Here is a 15,766-nt window from a genome sequence, read left to right on the forward strand (position 1 = left end):
TTTGTACAAACTGATAAACGAGTCGAAATGATTTTCTTTGGTAACCGACAGCATGTCACAGATCTTACCTTGTATTAAATCAGGAACGTTCCTGCAAGTCATGTTTTGATTTTAATATTTGTCATCTAATAAGAACTCATTCATTCTGGCTTCTTGCTGATAATGACAATGATGGTTTTTTTACATGCAAAATAACTATTAAAAACGTAATTGCTCTTTAATGAGCAGCAGGCTTTTAACAAAATCAGTGAACAATTATAATTATGATAATGTTTTTGTAAGTGTGTGTGTGTGTGCATCTGTCCAGCTTTGCAGAAGCACATTTTCACACTTTTTCTCTTTGATAACGGACATCTTCTTAACCCGTTTATGCTCTTCACCTCCTCAACCCTGATCCAAAGCTGGGTCTCCATTCTCATGAATATGTAAATGAGACGATAGTATACGTTCGCACAGTTTTGACAGTCATTTAACCCCTCGATGACCCCTGAACCTGAACTATTTAAAGGCATCACCTCATTTCACAGACTGTAAGCACCAAGGCCCCGAGGACTTTGAGAAAGTAGAACTTCACAAAGAAACTCAAGAAACGGCGGCTGAAGCTTTGACTCTGAACGGCTTTCATGCCTGAACGAACTATACAGCCGGTTAAGATAGTTAATGGAATGTGAGCAAAATGTTAAACGCTGCTCTTTTAAATTAAACTACCATTTCTGATGCCATTTTGACAACAGAATTACCACTTTACATGCAACTTGATGTACTAAAATAACTAAATCTAAAACTGAAATAAAAATTAATAAAACTATATAGGCATATTAAAAAAACAACAACTAATAAAATGACAAAAACATACATCAAAATTACTAAAACTTAAAGTAAATTTAAAATGAAAAAATATGACAATGTAAACAAATTCAAAATATTAATAAAAACTATAGTAGTATCTCAATAGCACTGACAGTACATTAGAGTAAAATTCCTTACAAAAAGGTACTGTGGCTTTACCATGGTACAGTGATGGTAATGCTATGGTACTTTAAAATATATGCTGCTGAAATACTGTGGTATCATAGTACATGTCCAATATACTGTGGTAAAACCTTTATACTTTTTTAGTGAAGTTAATACCATAGTATATTTTTAAAGAACCACATATATTTTTTTGTACGTGTGAGATTCCTGCAGCTCTTGCATTAGTATGAAGATGCATTGAGAGGCGTGTCTTCCGCTCCGACCAATCAGCTTCCAGCTCCGGCTCTTCTCAGCAGGTCGTGTTTTGAATTCATCTAGCTGGCCTGGATCGGATCCGGCTCTCTGCTCAGCAGATGGTCCGGTGTCCTGTTAGAGGAACAGGTCGAGTCTCCCGGGATCAGACGGCCTCCGTTAGCTCAGAGCGCACTGAACTCAGGTCAGTGTGAAGGGAAACTCAATACAATTAAAGATAGCTGCGGCCTGTAGAGAATCTGGCTGTACCATTAACATTCAGTTGGCATGCAGATCCCTCGTTCACCGTCTTTACCAGAGAAGATATGAATGCTCAACTTCAAGAGCAGATTCTTCACATTCCTAGAGGAAAACACTTTACTTGAAGCCTGCATATTTAATAGTATTCTTAATGGATTAATTTTGCATTGCATTATCTCATGAATAATGGTAACCACATTTATATCACATTATAATACTTACATTTTACACCTAGAGCATTAAAACATGATAAAAAAACAATTTCATGTGTAATCTTCAAGTATAATCTACATCTACAAACGTCATAATGCAGTTTTGTTTACAATTATTTATGAAAATTTGTACATTCTGAATACTGTTATAATAAGTTATAAATAAAGCTTCAAAAAATTTAAAAAAAAAAAGAATTCAATGATATAAGTAATTTATGCACACAATACTAAAGTGTGTTCATTTTTAACTAAAACTTAAAATTAGTTTTTGTTAATTGAAACTGAAATAATATATAAATATTAGACAGAAAGACAGATAAATAGATAGATATAGTAGTTATATAATAGTTGTATATATATAATAGTTGAGATATTATTTACAGAGATCATCATGTGATGATCTTTATGGAAGAGGATTAGGGCCAAGCAATAATAAAAAAATAAAACCATCACAAGATTAAAGTTGTTAAATTTCGAGAAAAAAAGTCGTTAAATTTCGAGAAAAAAGTCGTTAAATTACGAGAACAAATCCATTAAATTATGAGAAAAATGTAGTTAAATTTCGAGAAAAAAGTCGAGATAAAATGTTGAGAATAAAGTCATTAAATTATGAGAAAAAAGCCATTAAAAGCCACAAAAAAGCCAAGAAAAAAGTTGAGATAAAATGTTGAGAATAAAGTTATTAAATTTTGAGAAAAAAGCCATTTTCTCAAATTCGTTAAATTATGAGAAAAATGTCGTTACATTTCAAGAAAAAAGTCGAGATAAAATGTTGAGAATAAAGTCATTAAATTACGAGAAAAAAGTCGTTAAATTATGAGAACAAATTCGTTAAATTATGAGAAAAATATCGTTAAATTACGAGAAAAAAGCCATTAAATTACGAGAACAAATTCGTTAAATTGTGAGAAAAATGTCGTTAATTTTCAAGAAAAAAGTTGAGATAAAATGTTGAGAATAAAGTTATTAAATTATGAGAAAAAAGTTAAATTACGAGAACAAATTTGTTAAATTGTGAGAAAAATGTCGTTAATTTTAGAGAAAAAAAGTCGAAATAAAATGTTGAGAATAAAGTCATTAAATTACGAGAAAAAAGTCATTAAATTGCGAGAACAATTTGTTAAATTATGAGAAAATAGTCGTTAAATTACGAGAACAAATTTGTTAAATTATGAGAAAAATGTTGTTAAATTTCGAGAAAAAAGTCGAGATAAAATGTTGAGAATAAAGTCATTAAATTACGAGAAAAAAGTCATTAAATTACGAGAACAAATTCGTTAAAGCATGAGAAAAATATCGTTAAATTTCGAGAAAAAAGTCAAAATAAAATGTTGATAATAAAGTCATTAAATTACGAGAAAAAAGTTGTTAAATTACGAGAACAATTTGTTAAATTATGAGAAAATAGTCGTTAAATTACGAGAACAAGTTTGTTAAATTATGAGAAAAAAGTCCAGATAAAATGTTGAGAATAAAGTCATTAAATTACAGGTAAAAAGTTGTTAAATTACGAGAACAAATTTGTTAAATTATTAGAAAAATGTTGTTAAATTTCGAGAAAAAAGTCGAGATAAAATGTTGAGAATAAAGTCATTAAATTACGAGAAAAAAGTCATAAATTGCGAGAACAATTTGTTAAATTATGAGAAAATAGTCGTTAAATTACGAGAACAAATTTGTTAAATTATTAGAAAAATGTTGTTAAATTTCGAGAAAAAAGTCGAGATAAAATGTTGAGAATAAAATCATTAAATTACGAGAAAAAAGTTGTTAAATTACGAGAACAATTTGTTAAATTATGAGAAAATAGTCGTTAAATTACGAGAACAAGTTTGTTAAATTATGAGAAAAAAGTCCAGATAAAATGTTGAGAATAAAGTCATTAAATTACAGGTAAAAAGTTGTTAAATTACGAGAACAAATTTGTTAAATTATTAGAAAAATGTTGTTAAATTTCGAGAAAAAAGTCGAGATAAAATGTTGAGAATAAAGTCATTAAATTACGAGAAAAAAGGATCTTTCATGTCATGAAGCTCAACATGGCGATGCTAGTGTTATTCTGATCTCTGAAGCCGTGCTGCTGCCCAACTTACCCTGTCACCAAAACGCACATCCATACGCCGTGAGCTGATGTATGATGCCGTTGAAATATATTTGCCATCTGATCTGTGTATTTGTAATGTAATTGTGTGTAATGCGTCTCATTACAGATGATGGATCAGATTTAATCTCAGGCTTTGTTGTAAAGCAGTTTTATGGCGATTGTGTCATTTGTTCCTGAAGCTTCTGTTCTTGCATGAACAAATAAGGATTCACAGCATCAGTAGCACATTCTGCCCCAATCTATTTTTAGTAAAGAGACTGAGACACACTTTAAGTAAATGCTTTCAAACATTCGTCACAAAAATCTGAAGCAGCACTGTATTTCAACACTAATAATAATCATAAATGTTTCTTGAGCAGCAAATCATCATATTAGAATGATTTGTGAAGGATCATGTGACACTGAAGACTGGAGTAATGATGCTGAAAATTCAGCTTTGATCACAGGAATAAATTACAGTTTACTATATATTCACATAGAAAACAGTTATTTTAAATTTTAATAATATTTCACATTTTTTACTGCATTTTTGATCAAATAAATGCAGCCTTGGTGAACAGAACAAATCAACTGATGGTGATTTTTACTGCTGTATTCATTCACTATCCTTAAAATAATTTTTCGTTCACAGCCATTGTGCAAATCACACATCAGTGCAACAAAAGCTAGAGAACATGTGAAATATAGTGAGTGAATGCAGCATCATCATATACATCATCTCATCTGTCCGGAGGAATCAGGACTGTCATGTTAGCATGTACGAGATCAGAGCTGCTTTCAACTTCAAAATCTTCATCGTGAGCTGTCAAAGCGTGTGGCGAATCTTCTCCGAGCGGGACGGCAGCCGATTAACACCTACGCTGGGAGCGGGCGTCATCCTGAAGGCTATGATTTACAGAGGCAGTGACATTTCGTCAGCCTTGATAAGTCTCTTCAAATACGAGAGGGTCGGCGGCCCCACCTGCTGAGTCCTCTTCAAATAACGGGGCATGCGATAAATGTGTGCGATTAGCTGTTTAAATGGTCTCCTTGAGTGGATAACGCTCCTGACCTTTACATCACTGTGCTTTTCCTTTCTTCACCCGTGTGTCATAATCGTGCAGTCGGAAATGCAGCAGGGTTGGCGTGAACTTGACTATTAACCTGAGAGAAAAGCCTGCTGTGATGGCAAGTACACCGTCCCTCGTGTGTCATCTACTAGCACTTAGTGTTTAGCTTCGCCCGCTAGAGCCCACGGAGGGGGCGGCTTGACCTTATTTGATCTTATAAAATGCTATATGAGTAATCATTTATCAGAGTAACTGTACACTACTGTTGAAAAGTTTGGAGTTAGTTAGATTGTCTTAAAAGAAGTCTCTTCTGCTCACCAAGGCTGCATTTATTTGATCAAAAATGCAGTAAAAATTGTGAAATATTATTACAATTTAAAATAGCTGTTTTCTATGGGAGCTTGTTTCTGCCATGAAATAAAAAAGGTAATTGCCACTTTTTATCTCACAATTCTGACTTTTTTTTCTCAGATATGCAAAATATAAAGTCAGAATTGTGAGATATAAACTCGCAATTTCGAGTTATAATGTGCAATTTTGAGCGAAATTTTTTTTTTCTCAAAATTGCGAGTTTATATCTCACAATTCTGACTTTATAAGACGTAACTGCAAGTTTATATCATGTAATTCTGACTTTATATCTTGCAATTCTGAGAAAAAAAGTCAGAACTGTGTGATAAAAAATCGCAATTGTGAGAAAAAAGTCAGAATTGCGAGTTATAAAGAATTACTTTATAACTCGCAATTCTGACTTCATAACTAATAAAATCAGAATTGTGAGATAAAAGGTTGCAATTACCTTTTTTATTTTTTATTTAGTGGCGGAAACAAGCCTCCACATTTTTCTATGTGAATATATAGTAAAGTGTAATTTATTCCTGTGATCAAAGCTGAATTTTCAGCATCATTACTCCAGTCTCCAGTGTCACATGATCCTTCAGAAATCATTCTAATATGATGATTTGATGCTCAAGAAACATTTCTGATTATTATCAATGTTGAAAACAGTTCATATTTTTGTGAAAACCATTATACAATTTATTTTTCAGGATTCTTGGTTTATGCATCCTTAGTGCTGAATAAAAGTATTAATTTTTAAAAAACAAACAAACAAACAAAAACAACATACTGACCCAAAACTTTTGAACAGTAGTGTGTATATCACAATAGAGAACATGAACATGAATAATATTTTGTATAGGTGCTTCAACTATTGACTCAATGGTCACAAACCCGAAGATCAAACTATTCTTATCACATTATTGAATTAGTCTATCATTAGTGCAAAAACGGCTTCACATTATAAAAAAAGACTCAAACTAATATTATAAATCACATATCCACCGCACTAAAGCCAGTAATCGGGCGAGAAAGACACTGTGGCCTTCATTGTTCCCTTTCGCTTGTCCTGATTGGCTCTGAAAGGTTTTTCCCTAGCGGTGCAGAAGCAGCTCTAAACACAATCAGATGAGAAGTGAACACTCGCCACAATCACAACACGCTTTTGTCGAGATATATCACGGTGTCAGGGGAGCCTGAGAGGGCATATACATTCCCTTCATTCAATAAGCTCTTTCCTCTCAGAGCATTTCTCATCATCAGCTGGATTACCGATGTCGTGAGCACAAGCCGACACGCATGCTCCTGTTTAGGCTGCAGGCTGTGCAGATGTCAGCTGGATGTTTCATTTTCCTTTATTTCGCCACCCAGCCGGCGCTATGATGATATCGCTGCTCTTATTGATGCTGTCAACACAGATAGACCTTTAAATGGCTCTTTAACTGTAAAAAGCGTGGAGGTTAAAAGCTATGGAAGCTTGTTTCCGTCACGGAATAAACAAGGGTAATTACGACTATTTATCTCACAATTCTGTGTTTAAAAGTTTTAATGATATATAGAGATATAGACTCAAAATTGTGAGATACAAACTCGCAATTGTGAGAAAAAGTCTGAAATGTTAGATAAAAAGTTGCCATTTCACCTTTGTTTATATTGCACTTTATACAATAGACATTGTTTCAAAGCAGCTTCACAGTGATAAAAATGATGCAATGGAGCAAACAGAATTCGGTTCAGCTCTAAGCAGCTCTACAGAAGACAATAGTGTCATCATTCAGCTGTTGATTCAGCCAGTTCAACATTGATTGTTCAGTTCAATAACTGTAAAGTTCATCAATTATGAAATTAGTTCAATTCAGCTTTAAGCAGCTCTACAGATGAAAAGTGTCCTTATTCACTTTGAGTCGGTTCAATGTTAATTCCATTCAAAAAGTTGCAATTACTAAAAAGTCCCAAAAAAGAATTGTGAGATAAAAAAATGCAATTAGCCAACCTTTTTTTTTTATTCCATGGCAAAGAAAAACAATGAATTGCATGTACAGTAACCTCAGAATTCCTAGAACAAAAGTCAAAATTTGCGAGATGTAAACTCAGAATTCCAAGAACAAAAGTCAGAACTGTGAGATGTATAGAATTCCAAGAAAAAAAAATTAAATTGTGAGATGTAAACTCAGAATTGCGAGAAAAAAGTAAAAAAAAATGTGAGGCGTAAACTCAGAATTTCGAGATGTAAACTACAATTCCGAGAAAAAAATTTAAAATTGCAAGATGTAAACTCAGAATTCTGAGAAAAAAAAAATTAAATTGAGATGTAAACTCAGAATTCCAAGAACAAAGTCAGAATTTGCGTGATGTAAACTCAGAATTCCGAGAAAAAAGTAAAAAAAATGTGAGATGTAAACTCCGAATTTCGAGATGTAAACTACAATTCCGAGAAAAAAATGTAAAATTGCAAGATGTAAACTCTGAATTCTGAGACAAAAATTAAAATTGTGAGATGTAAACTCAGAATTGTCAGAATTGTGAGATGTATAGAATTCGGAGAAAAATAAATTTAATTGTGAGATGTAAACTCAGAATTCCGAGAACAAAAGTTAGAACTGTAAGATCTAAACTCAAGCTGCATCCGAAGTCACATACTGTATAGTAGGTACTACATTTGTTTTGAAACTTACTATATAGTATGAATGTATGAAAGTAATCTGGGCGCACTACATCCACCATGTTGTCATTATCATGTGATCTACCTGCGTCCGTTGTTTCGCTTCACTGTCATTCATTAATCCTCTCTCCCGTGGTCTCATGGGATAGTAAAGTGTCCATCAGATGCACACTTCAGAATCTCGGCAGAAGTAGTAGGTCATCCGGGTACTTTTTGTGTACTGTTTTATGAATACTATGAATTTAGAGACACTACTCAGATCACATCGTCTTCTATATAGTATGGAAGTCGGCATATTCGGACACACTGTCAGAATTCTGAGGGAAGTTTGTAACTTGCAATTGTGAGCTTACATTTTTTATTCTGTGGTGGAAGCAAGCTTCATAAATATCAGCCCGTGAGGAGGAATGTGTCACCAGTCACATAAACGGCCTAATTCCCATTTACTCCTTACCGGGTATTACAGTGATCCGTGGCGGCAAGGCCCGGGGCTAATGGAGATAATGCTGGGATATCATAACAATTTAATTTCGCTTGCACCGGCCACACTCAGAGAGATAGAGGCGAGCGGGGGCCGAGACGATAATCTAATAAAGACATTTGTTTTCATCGGCCTCCCTTGCTGCTCTGACCGGCCAACACTCGCTTTGAAACAGAAGCTCGTCTGGAGCTGCACCGCTGCGCATATGAAAAACAGTGGGAGCGACGGGAAAACAAGAGTAACACACACCATCTGGCCCGTCAAACACTGGTGTGTGTGTGTGTGTGTGTGTTAGTGTGACTCACAACAGCTCAACACTCCCACATCTCTTGTAAATTGACCAAAGAACTCCAGTGCATCAGTGTAAAACACAATCTGTTACTAGGTCTCGGTGATGTAGCGAAAATAATTATACCTTTCAGTCATTTGATGAGATATATGTCGATATTGTTTACTCTGTTCATTTGTTCTTTACATATTTACTCCGAAATAGCTTTTAGTGATTTTTATCAAACAGATGAATCATCATTTCAGTGGCACAGTCATTGTAGAATAGATTCAAAATGTTTGATGGTCTCCTTTAGACATTCTGTTGACTATAAGTAGGCTAATGTTGCAAATGCATGTCAACTAACTCTCGTTAGAGTGTTAATAGACTGTCAGATTAGGGTTAGTAGAAATTTTACGGTAACGTGTAGTAACATAGGGTTTTACTTTTTGAGAGTCAACTGTCAACTTAGGCTATTTTGGATCATCAGTCATGCTCCGTAAACACTGTCTGTCACAGACACGAATTGTATTTTTAATTTCAACAAAAAACTGATTGCACAAAAAAAAAAAAAAAAAAAAACTGCAGTCATCAAGCTTTCAGGCCATTTCAAGTTTGATTTTGACGTGACATAAAGTGGTGATATCTAACTGGGGGATCTGTTTACTTACTTTTCTATTAGTATTTCCATTGATGCCATCATTTGTTCAGTTAAACTGCTGCGCGGAACGCGCACATCAACGAGAGGCGGGATTTATTGCACAAACCAATCATATCCAATCATAACAAATTACATCCAATCATAGCGCGATGGAGACATTGCCTCCTCTCATGTGACTTTCCCCCATTCATGATCAATTACCCCCCACAAAACCCACTGCACGCTGGGGGTCTGATGATTTTCTATGGTTTCCTATGAGAGCAAAGGGAGGCCTGACTCCATAGACTGTAAAGCATGACTCCTGCCGTATCTTTGCCTGCGGGTGTCGCTGTTGGGCAGTGTTCCTTTAGAAATATGCATGAAATGCGCTCTTTTTAATGTCATAAATTGTAATATTTGTGTAGTTTTATATGTAATATGGATTATTTTCTCACCCTATTTTTTTTGAGGAGGCACTGCCTCCCTTGCCTCCTCAGAGGAAACGCCCATGTTGCAAAGTGAATCTGTGTTTCGAATTGATTCATTGCTGGCAGTTTAAACAGACTCAATTGAATCAAAATTATCAATGAATCAAACTGAAAAGAATCAAACTTGTCGACGTTAAAGGCCCACTGAAGTGCCTTGGAACGCACAGCATGGACCCTATAATACACCCGGCGCAAAGCGACGCAAGGCGCAGCGCAAGTGTGTTTGTTAGTTTGTGTCCGGCGCCGTTCGCGTTTTCCCGTTCAGCGCCACGTCCTTAAATTAGTAAATGCATTTGCACCAGTTAGTGCGCCCATGGGCGTGCTGATCTAAAAAAGAGGTGTGTTCAGGCACATTGCCGGCGCATTGCTATTTTAAGGAGCTGAAAATAGACAATATTTTTTTGTTAGAGCGCGTTGGTAGAAACTGCGGCTTTGGGCGCGTCCACAGTGCGCGTTGACTTTGCTTATTACACACAGGGATGCGCATCACACAAACATGCCAAATATTAAAAACAAAAGGATTACAGTGTAAAAGAATATTATTGTGTAGTCTACATAAATATAAAAATGTAATGATGAATAGTCATTGCGTTTATTAGAATTAGGTTACCTATTTTCAATTCAGCCTATTACTACTTATAATGATGAACGAAACTGGCTAATTAATTGAACAATCGTGCCAATACACACACATACATATTAACTGACTCATTGCCAACAAATTCCGCCATGTAAATAGCAATCCGCCATGGCGCGAGTGCATCTCGCTCTTAAAGGGAATGGGAGATGACACTCTGATTGGTTTATTGAATGTTACGCCCATTACTCATTAAGAGAATAGGGACAACCCATTTCAAAAATGCGCCCCGGTGCACGGACCATTTTTCCGTCATTAAAATAGCAAAAGTGGATTTGGACACGCCCTGAGTGCACCTGCGCCGTATGCTTCACACTTTGCGTTTAGATCGTTAAAATAGGGCCCCATTATTCAACATGTTGACATAATTTCAACTGAAACAGGAAGAGGGGGCGGGACATATCAAACAGCTCCTCCCCTTTTTTAAATCTCCAATAGCGTTTTGTTTATATCACAGCTCAGCCAGAGCTGTTGAGCTTGGTAAAGCCTCAGTTAACCTAATCTCTTCCATATCGCTTTAAAATACAGCATTCTGTGCACAATTCAAATGGGTCCGATAAGTTTTGTGGTCTGCGCCGACTCGCGGATATGATGCGCTCTGTGTCATCATGCCGCGTAACACTAACATGATATCAGACTTCATTCGCCTCAATTTACACTGTCTGAATCGTTCCCTACCCCCTATATAGTGCACTATTTGCCATTTACCAAGTAGAAAATAGTAGATGTGTGAAAAAGTGACTGATTTTAAATTTTGAATGCTTATATCTCATAAATGCGAATTTTATCATTGTTTTGGAACACACCGGCTTATTCATAACATTGAGGCTAACATATTCATCCTAAAAGCTAAAAAACAGGGAGACTTTAACTCTGTTGTTTTTTTCCCTACTTTTTTGTTTTTACTAAGTTTATGTCAACACACATAATTAGATATTATTTATATTAATTTGATGTTAATTGGACATTATATTAATGGGAGAAAGTGTTGCAACAATTTTTAAGAAATGTAATATGTACATTGAATCATTGTATTATCACTATATATATATATATATATATATATATATATATATATATATATATATATATATATATATATATATATATATATATATATATATATATATATATATATATATATATATTAGAGGTGGGCATAGATTAATTTTTTTAATCTAGATTAATCTAGATTAATTCCAAAATTAATCTAGATTAATCTAGATTAAAATGGCTCATTTGAATTCTGCCGAAGACATTCGGAATATGTGAGATACCCAAATTGTCCCTGCGTCCCAATGTCCATACTATCCATCCTAAATAGTATGTGAGATTAAAATAAGTGTGTCCCAAAGCATAGTATGTTGAAAAGAGTATGCCAAAAGTCCCCGGATGGTCCACTATTTCCGGTAGATTTTCGAAGTGTGGATCCGTGCACACTATAAAGGCTAATATTGCCCACAACCCATTGCGCATTGTATGAGGATTCAGTTCAGAACTACAAACACGAGTAAAAAGTGTTAAAAAATACAAAACATGGCGAATATGCACGATCGAGGTTGAGAGGTTGTTTGAGTGACTAATAATCAGTTCAAACTGATAGAAAATATTTATTTAATGTTATATGTGTTATTTTTCATCTGCAAATGTGGACTTTTATAAAGATCTGATTGGCCATTAACTTTTAAATGCATCATTATGCATTAATATGAGGAGAGTTCTCCACATGAAAGACTCGCGGCTGCAGATCAACGTGCTGCATTTCTCTCCGATACGATAGGAAATTAGCTAAATGAAATATGGAGGATGTAAGATGATTGACAGGGCAGTTTACGGTGACTGGATGCGACAGACAGCAAAGACGCAATTGTATGACGTGATAGTATGTCCCAAAGCTTGTCTACTCTTTTGCTACACACTCAAAAGTAAGTACTTTTTGTTCACAGAAAGAGTACGTTAAATACTTTTAGGGCGTATAAGTAGGCGAACTGGGACGCAGCAAATGACTAAAAGTAATCCGCCATTTTGTCCGACAAAGCAGATAGGAGTTAGAAGATTAACCTCGGTGGAGTTAAACTTTTGTATATTGTATTTTGTATATTGACATCTTTCCGCGTTTGAAACAACATTGATTCTCATGTTCATTCATGGTTATTTGCTGCTATAAATGGACTCGTAGTAAGAGATGATCGGTTTATGAGCCTCTTGAGCTGAGGCGCTACAGCAATATGTCACAACCATGGTCACGACACATTAAAGAAAACAGGTTTTATTGTTTGAATTTCTTAAAAAACTACACAGTATTAAAGCTGGGACTATATCATAAGTTACTCTGTCTTGTCTGTCGACGTGCACGTCAGTGTCCTCTTTGCTCCGCGATGCATTAATCACTGTGTGTGGCGCGTGACAGCGCCACGGCTTGTCGGACAAAGCAACCGTAACTAAGGGGGGTGGGTCTTTGCGAAGGGTCAGTTCGACTAGGTATACATCCGCGCTAAAATATCAAGGTGACAGTCATCATAGCTTGTGTAGTATAGACCCAGCTCCCAACCCCAATTTGAGAATAGATTAACGGCGATATTTTTTTTATCGCCCGATAAGAGTCTCGCGTTAACGCAGCACGTTAACGCCGTTAACGGCCCACCACTAATATATATACACACACACACACACACACACACACACACACACACACACACACACACACACACACACACACACACACACACACACATATATATAATCACATATGAATTAGATTTGGGTCTATATATCTGAATTATAAGAATGAATATGTAGTTCAATATAAATAACAAAATCTGAAATAAGAAAGGAAATCATCAATATTAAATAACTGTTCTAAATTCATGGTTTTCTCTTCTAAGCAAACATTTAATAGTTCACATATGACCTCTGCTTTAGAAATCTTTTGAGTCTTTTCATCATCTGTTCATGAAAACATTCACCTTGAGAATTTCTGTTGAGTGTCAAAACACAGATTCATCATTATTCTTTAAAGAGTAACAGGACAGGTCTAAATGCATCGCCCACCTCGTTGAACACACATGAATAATTCAAAGTCGACCCCCTTTCCTGCTCGCAAGATTTCAGCGATGACGTGAATCGAATACCATTATTGAGAATTCATCCACAGATAAGAGAAAAAGATATTAATCAGTGTAACCTTTCTCAACTAACAACCTTGTTATTCCTCAAAGCCAAACAGAATGAGAATCTGACGGCGCCGGGGTCTCGTTATTACGGCCGGAATTACACGCATGCGGCTATTGATCACGCCGCGAGGAGAGGCCGCTGCCATAATGAAATGAGAAATGATGTTCTTAGGTCCCTCTAGATACGCTTTTGAAAAGGCTGGTCTTTTCTCAACGTCTGTCTCGCCCGATTCTCAGTGGCGCTCGCTGGAGTTCTGAGCTCCTGGTCGCTGGAGCGAATCTCTGCGAAAGCTCTTTAGTAGCTCTGGCTCTCCTAATTGCTTGCATTGGGAGCTCTGGCTCCGGTGGTGCGGACGCTCTCCGCTCGACTCTTAACTTAAAAAGTCGACGCTCCCGGAGACCCGCGCCAAAGAATATGGATGTTTGTTGATAAATTGTTGGAGCGTCTCACACTGAGATATGAACAGCACTAGAGTGTCAACAGAAACGGATATTGAAGTGAATCTTCGCGCTCTGCTGCAGGGCTGGTATTAAACACAAACCCGGCTAAAAGCACTTTCTCATTCTCTACACGTGAAACACAATTTCTCTAGCCAGATATGGAGTGATTTCAAAGATTTTGCTTCAAGGTCAGAAGGCCAGTGCTGCGAGCGGGTTTCATACTTGATTAACCAAGTGAACAAAGAGATATGATGCCAAATTATTTAATCATTTTCATCTCGACTCCCTCAGTTTCTCATCACTGTGCTAATTTAAATTCAATAATGTCTGATGATTTTCTTTGCCTTTTGGTTTTGTGAAATGATGTTAGTCATGACATACAGTATATATCTTGAATGCACTGCAAGTTGCTTTGAACAAAAGCATCTGTCAATCAAATCACAACCATAATGAATGTTTGAGTAATAAAAACAAACATACTGTAAGCTTTCTATAAAGAACGTTTGCAATTTAAAATCCAAAATTGTGACCATGGACAACAAAACCAGTCGTAAGTTGCACGGGTATATTTGCAGCAATAGCCACCCATACATTGTATGGGTCAAAATTATTGATTTTTCTTTCATTAGGATATTAAGTAAAGATCATGTTCCATGAAATTTTTTTGTGCACTTTCCACTGAAAATATATTTTTGTGAGTGGATATGCATTGCTAAAGACTTCATTTGGACAACAATTTTCTCAATATTTAGATTTTTTTGCACCCTCAGATTCCAGATTTTCAAATAGTTGTATCTCAGACAAATATTGTCCTACATCAATGGAAAGCTTATTTATTCAGCTTTCCATTGATGTATAAATCATGACTTATAATCCTTATGACTGGTTTTGTGGTCCAGGGTCACAATTAGAAAATTAGAAAAGTTGAATTTTACGAAAGCTTGTTTCCACAACTAAATAAACAATAAATTATAACATTATAACACGCAATTGTGAGTTTATATTTCACAGTTTTGACTTTATAACTCACAATTCTAACTTAATATCTCGTAATTCTGAGTTTATAACTCAGAGTTTTGACTTTATATCTATCAATTCTTACTTAATAACTTGCAATTTTGACTTTATAACAATTGTGAGTTAATATTTTGCAATTCTGAGATAAAAGTTGCAATTACCTTTATTTTTTATTTCATGGTGGAAACTAGCTTCCATAGAATTCACTAAATACAATATCGTTTAAAAATGTTGGGGTCAGTAAAGAAAGAAATGTATACTGTGGCGACCAGGGCGGGCGAGAGCCGTGAGGGAACGGCGCGAGGCCGGTGGCGCGAGTGTAAATGAGCTTCACCTGGGAGGCGCACCGGCCTTGAGTCCCTCACGGAGGAGCTCCGGGAGCATAAAAGGAGGAGCGACTACAGTGGAGGACGAGAGAGGACCAGGCCTGGACTTTATTTTATGTTTTATTATGTTTGTGTGGCCGGTAGACGTCCGCGAGGGTCTGCCGGCATTACTTTCGTTTTGTTTGTTTATTTTATATTAAAGTTTTGTTGAATGTTCGCCGGTTCCCGCCTCCTTCTTCCCACATCTATTAACCTTGTTACATATACTTTCATTAGTCATGGATGCATTAAATTGATCAAAAGTGACATTAATTTATAATGTTACAAAAGACTTTTGTTTCAAATAAATGCTGCTCTTTTTGAACTTTCTATTCATCAAAGTTTCCACAAAAATCTGAAGCAGCACAGCTGTTTTCAACATTGATAATAATCAGAAATGTTTCTTGAGCAGCAAATCATCAT

The sequence above is a fragment of the Chanodichthys erythropterus genome, chromosome 5 (genome assembly GCF_024489055.1).
Source record: "Chanodichthys erythropterus isolate Z2021 chromosome 5, ASM2448905v1, whole genome shotgun sequence".
NCBI classification, from domain to species: domain Eukaryota; kingdom Metazoa; phylum Chordata; class Actinopteri; order Cypriniformes; family Xenocyprididae; genus Chanodichthys; species Chanodichthys erythropterus.